The sequence below is a fragment of the Cetorhinus maximus genome, chromosome 8, assembly GCF_964194155.1.
Source record: "Cetorhinus maximus chromosome 8, sCetMax3.hap1.1, whole genome shotgun sequence".
Classification (NCBI taxonomy): Eukaryota; Metazoa; Chordata; class Chondrichthyes; order Lamniformes; family Cetorhinidae; genus Cetorhinus; species Cetorhinus maximus.
Genome location: NC_135886.1, coordinates 27871066 through 27877094, shown reverse-complemented (window position 1 = coordinate 27877094; position 6029 = coordinate 27871066). Strand labels below are relative to the sequence as shown.

Below are 6029 nucleotides of genomic sequence, written 5' to 3'. Positions count from 1 at the left end.
TGAACTAATGTAAAATATTTTAGCCAGTTAGATATGTCCTCAGGTTTGGACATTTAACACTACTTACGTAGGATAGTTTCCCTTTAACGTTGCTTCACCTCTGGAAATAAATCAGAAAACTATCCATATGGCACATGAGCACATTGAATGTGTCAATAGATCAGTGGATGACATAATTGTGCTGGTTTCATTCAAAGGTAAACTTGATTATAGGATCACAAAGTACATGATGTTGTTAAAAGTCAACTGAAACTTAATAAAGACCAATGTGTAATTGGAATCACTATGTTAATATTTGTTAGTTATGCCATCACTGATGCAAGCATTGATTCTGATAATATAAAAATGTCAGCTACATGCTCATTGTACAAGAAAGGCCCACAGAGACACATATGAATGGTCAATTCGGCGCATAAATTCATACCAACATCTTTGGAAAAAATATCATCTCTTGTTAGAAAGGGTCACTGTATGAAGCTGGAATCATGAACAGAACAAAGCATGGGAATATTTAAAAAGGTTGTTCAAAGCAAATCATTCTGCAGTTCCAGGATTCTGAAAGACCAGTAAAATGTTATCAGCTGTTTCAGAGAGGATTAGGGGGCCTTGCTGATGGAAAAGTGCCAGGATCAGTCTCCACCCCTTCTATATAACTTCATATTCATTGACTGACAGATGCAAGATAAACACCGCTTGAAAGGGATCTGAGAAGTATTTTGTGTGCTTGGTTCAGTTTATGTATGGCCATAACATTAATATTGAAATGGACCAAATTCTGGAACTGTCCCGGCAGATTGGAGGGTGGCAAATGTAACCCCACTATTTAAAAAAGGATGGAGGGATAAAACAGGGAATTACAGATTGGTTAGCCTAACATCAGTAATGGGAAAAATGCTAGGGCAGAATTTTGCCCTCGTCAGGCGGGCTCGGGCGAGAGCCGTCAGGAAACTGAGCGCCGCCTGCGACCAGGGCCAGACTGCGATTTCACGCTGGTGGGCCAATTAGGGCCCGTCCAGTGGGAACGCTGGCTGCAGAACCTCTGAGAAGGGGTGGGCGGGGGCCTATTGTCCGCCTGGTCCAATGGCAACCCAGCAGCCGGTTCAAAAATGGCGCAGGCAGCCCCGGGGAGGCTGTCCGCGGCAGAGTTGCAGCAGCGACATGGCTGCAAAGGAGGATGCAGAGACCAGGCGGGAGGTGAGGCTGGCTGGGCACTCAGCGCCCCGTTTTTCCGACGAGTGCCTTGCCGTCCTCCTGAAGGAGGTGGCTACCAGAAGAGACACCCTTGTCCCCAGAGATGGAAGGAGGAGGCCACCACACCACAAAAAGAGGGCACGGGAGGAGGTGGCAGCCCGGGTGAGCAGCCCACGATATGGTGCGCGCACCAGGGTGCAGTGCCAGAAGCGCTTCAATGACCTGCTGCGCTCAGGAAGAGTGAGTACCATGTTGGCATGGGTCAGTGTGTTAAATTGTTTTGGGTTGACCATCCCCCCATGGAGCTCAGGGGTGTTAGAGTCTGAGTGCCAACTGTCAAACACACCAGAGCTGCCAAGGGGCTGACCCTTGGCTGCTTTGACTGAGTGCCTAGCAGCTTGAGGGCCACAACAGGGATCTGCCCTGCAAGGTGCTCCTCAGCTGGGGTTGGCCAGGTTGCAATGGCCCTGCAGGTAGAGAGTGGACTAATCAAGGTTCCTCTGTCCTTTCAGGAGAAGACATCCCATAACAATATTGAGAGGTCGTGGACTGGCGCTTGACCCCCCCACACCTGCTAATCGATATGAACAGGAGGCTTTGGAGCTCGAGAGGTTCCAAGCACCTCAATCAACCGGCCGCGGGGAGGCTGGGATGTCAAACGAAGGTAAGAGTGCAGTGCACTGAGGTGACACTTTCAGATGGTTTAACCATCCTTGTGCAGTCTCATCATTGATGGGAGCCTCCAGACTGGATTCCTTATTGATCATTGAAAGATGATGGCACCATGATGCACATCTCCATTGTCTCACCAGGGTGCCTGGCATGCATAGTAACAGTGTCATGACTTAAACTCCCTTCGGTCTACCACTAAGCAGTGAAGCCCACCACTTCCAGGAGCTTCCCCTGACCCTGGAGGACCACAATGCGCCCCAAGGAACTGTATCACATCCACTCTCTGAGCCAGGCACCAGCGCAGATACCAGCACCTCGGTGGGCATTAGTTCGGCAGCTAGTATCTCAGTGCACATTGGTGAGGGCATTTCACCCCCGCTGGAGGTGCAGGCGGAGGCAGAGAGTGCCCAAGGTGCCAGCAGTCAGAGGACTGCTGGAGACTAGGACGATGCTCAGTTGAAGGCTGATAATGGGCCTTTGGAGTCGTCCATTAGGCAGCAGATGCTAAATGTCCAGCGGGGTGTGCAGGAGGATCTGGCAGAGATCCATGAGGGTATGCATGCCATGGTCTCGGTTGTGGAGCTCCTCAGCCCCTCTGCCAGTGACCGTGGCATCTGATGAGGCTGCAGTGATTGGGGAGATGCCAGCCGTGGCACTGGCTGCTCCCTCCCAGGCAGGGCCAGCACGCACTTCACTGGCCAAAGGACGAGTGCCAAGGTCAACAAGACAGCAGAGTAAGCAGGCTGTCTCCAATGCTAGTGCCAGCGAGTGGGGGGGGGGCATGGAGCAACTAGACGTAGCACGCATAAATGCAAGTTTAAAGCACCTTAAGCACAAGAGGGACTGGTCACGGGTGACCTTTTGTTCCCCCATTTTCTGTTTCTTTTTTCATGATGTGATTACCAACACCGGATATTGTTCCATTCAATACTATGTGAGTTCCAACATTAAATTACATTTGTTTTTGTGTTATTGGCCTGAGTATGCTTCATATGTTTTGTAGATGCAGGGTAGGCCAGTATGTAATGCTGGACGTGGGTGGCTCAAATCTTTATTGCACAGGCACTGAGTGTATCTTGGGGGCCAAGGAAAGGGTCACTTCTGTGATCCAAGATGGAGGCGGCAGCCCTGGCGTGAGGTAGTAGTTCTTATTTGGCAGCCTAGCTGAAGGAGCATTGGATCAAGGCATCTCTGGTGTCCCTGCTTCCCTGGGGGCTCCACGCCCTCAGCATTCTCCTCACCGTGCTCCTCTTCTGACTCACTACTGGACTCATCATCTGGGGCCTGTGCAGCTGTGTCAACATCCTCTTCCTCCAGTGGGTCCCCCCTTGCCAGTGCCAGATAGTGGAGAGCGCAGTATGCGACCACTATCAGTGACACCTGCTCTGGGGGATATTGCAGTGCGCCCCCTGAACGGTCCAGGCATCGGAAGCGCATCTTGAGAAGATTTATGGTTCTCTCTACCACCACCCTTGTGGAGGCATGGCTCCTGTTGTACCGCTGCTCTGCCTCTGTTCTTGGGTGGTGGAGAGGCATCATGAGCCACCTTTTCAAGGAATAGCTCTCGTCGCCCAGCAGCCATCCATCCAGTCGGGCTGGAGCACTGAAGAGCCTCAGCACCTGGGAGTGTCTCAGGATGTATGAGCTGCCAGGGTACCTTGCACAGTTTGCAGAATCTGCATCCTGTGGTCACACACTATCTGCACGTTCATGGAGCGGAATCCCTTCCTGTTCACGAAGGCACCCGGCTGACCCACTGGTGCCTTAATGGCCACATGTGTGCAGTTGATGGCACCCTGGAATGGGGGAAACCCAGAAATTGCTGCAAAGCCTCTGGCTCGCTCAGCCTGGCTGGCCTCATCCATACGGAAATGAATGAAAGTCAATACCAGCCTGAACAGAGCTTCTGTCACCAGCTTGATGCAACTGTGGACTGCTGATTGGGAGACTCAACACTGATCCACTGAGCCCTAGAAAGACCCGGAGGCATAGAAGTTGAGGGCCACCATTACCTTCAGAGCCACTGGCACAGGGTGTCCACCCAAATAGTTGGAGCTGATCTCAGGCCCAATCATCTGACAAATGCAGGTCACGGTCTCCCTGAAGAGACGGAGCCTCCTTTGGCGTGGCATGTCAGGCATATTGAGGCAGCTGCATCACCGCCTGTAAACCCTGGCAGCAGGATAGTGGCATCTTCTGCAGCCCCTTCCGCCTTGGGCTACCTGCTGGTCGTGCGCCCCTTGTGCCTGCGCCTCTCCTCCCACAGGTCCCTCCCCCGGAAGCTGCATTGGGACATGTGACCTCCTCTCCCTTCTGTACCTCTCTTCCTCCTCAGAGGAGGTGACTCCAGCGGAGGTCACAATCCCCATTACCTGGGTATGGGAAGGCTGTCTGATACCTGGAAGGGGCCACATGGTCCGAATCCTTACGAGGCCTGGAAGACACCAATGAGTCCAACAATGAAGCCGGGAAATGCTAAGAATGAAGCCCCGGTCGGAGTTTCAGCTGACAAGCACCAATAAGCCACCAGCAGCAAGTTATCTCCAAAACTCCTCACTACTCACATTGACAATGCTGCTGACCCTTCTTATCCCACCTGTCAATGAGGTTTTGCAAATTGTGGGCTGCATGCCTGCCTGTTTTGCCCATGCAACGAGCAAAAAATAGCACAGGTTAAATCGCCGTCAATTGGATTGTCAAGGGCCTTAACAGGCCACTTAATTAATGGCAGGTGCAGCTCCGACTCCCACACATGCCCACTGAGCGAAATATCACACGAGTACGTGATGATGTTGGGTCACTCACCCGATGTCATCACGCATCATTTTATGCTCATTCCGGTCGGGCACACGCCCGCCCGATGAGTGGAAAATTCTGCCCCTAGAGTCTTTATAAAGGATGTGATAACAGGACACTTAGAAAATATCAACGGAATTAGAGAAAGTCAACATGGATTTGTGAAAGGGAAATCATGTTTGACAAACCTACTGAAGTTTTTGAGGATGTAACCAGCAGAATAAATAAGGGAGAGCTAGTGGATCAGAAAGCTTTTGATAAAGTCCCACATAAAAGAAGCTCATGTGCAAAACTAAAGGGGGTACTATATTGGCATGGATTAAGAATTGGTTAGCAGATGGGAAACAGAGTAGGAATAAATGGATCTTCTTTGTGGTGGCAAGCAGAGACTAATTGGGTACCGCAGGGATGAATGCTTGGGCCGCAGCTATTCACAATATATACATATCAATGATTTGGATGTCATATTTCCAAGTTTGCTGATGAAACAAAATTGGGTGGGAATGTGAGTGGTGAGGAGGATGTTAAGAGGCTTAAGACGATTTAGATGAGTTAAATGAGTGGGCAAGTACATGGCAAATACAGTATAATGTGGATAAGTATGAAATTATATGCATCGCTAGGGAAAACAGAATGGCAGAGTATTATTTAAATGGTGATAGATTGGGAAATGTTTGATGTACCAAGGGAGCTGGGTGTCCTTGTACACCAATCGAGTCCACACTAAAGATGCCTCTGGCAAAAGATTTGTTGCATCTGTCTCCCGAGGAGGAGAAGAGGAAACACAAGAAGAAGCATCTGGTGCAAAGTCCCAACTCCTACTTCATGAATGTCAAGTGCCCTGGTTGCTACAAAATCACTACTGTGTTCAGCCATGCACAGACTGTAGTGCTGTGTGTCAGATGCTCCACTGTACTCTGCTAGCTCACCAGAGGAAAGGCCAGGTTAACAGAAGGCTGTTCCTTCAGAAGAAAGCAGCACTAAAAATTAAAGTTGGCAGTTGAGGATGGGTGAGACTATCCGGGCTTCTGGAGTCTGGCTGAGGAATGCGGATTCGCTTCCTTGGGATCGGGATGGCAGTATCGGAGAGATGTAACTGGGAGAAGGAGGGGATGCGTCAGTGTCCCGAAGCCTTGGCCATCTATTTGATGAGTTTTTTTGGACCCTCCTGCTGGTATTGAGTTACTTGTTAGAATTGTCAAATAAAATTACATAACATATATTAAAAAAATCACTGAAAGCAAGCATGCAGGTGCAGCAAGCAGTTAAGAAGGCAAATAGTGTGTTGGCCTTCATTGCGAGAGGACTTGAGACCAAAGATGTCTTACTGCAGCTGTACCGGGCCTTGGTGAGACCATACCTGGAGTTTT

The 6029-nt window shown here is 50.0% G+C and overlaps 1 pseudogene; it reads left to right on the top strand.

Moving 5' to 3' along the window:
- The first annotated feature begins 5378 nt into the window (after positions 1-5378).
- LOC144683258 (small ribosomal subunit protein eS27 pseudogene) lies at positions 5379-5671 on the top strand (annotated as a pseudogene).
- The last annotated feature ends 358 nt before the right edge of the window (positions 5672-6029 follow it).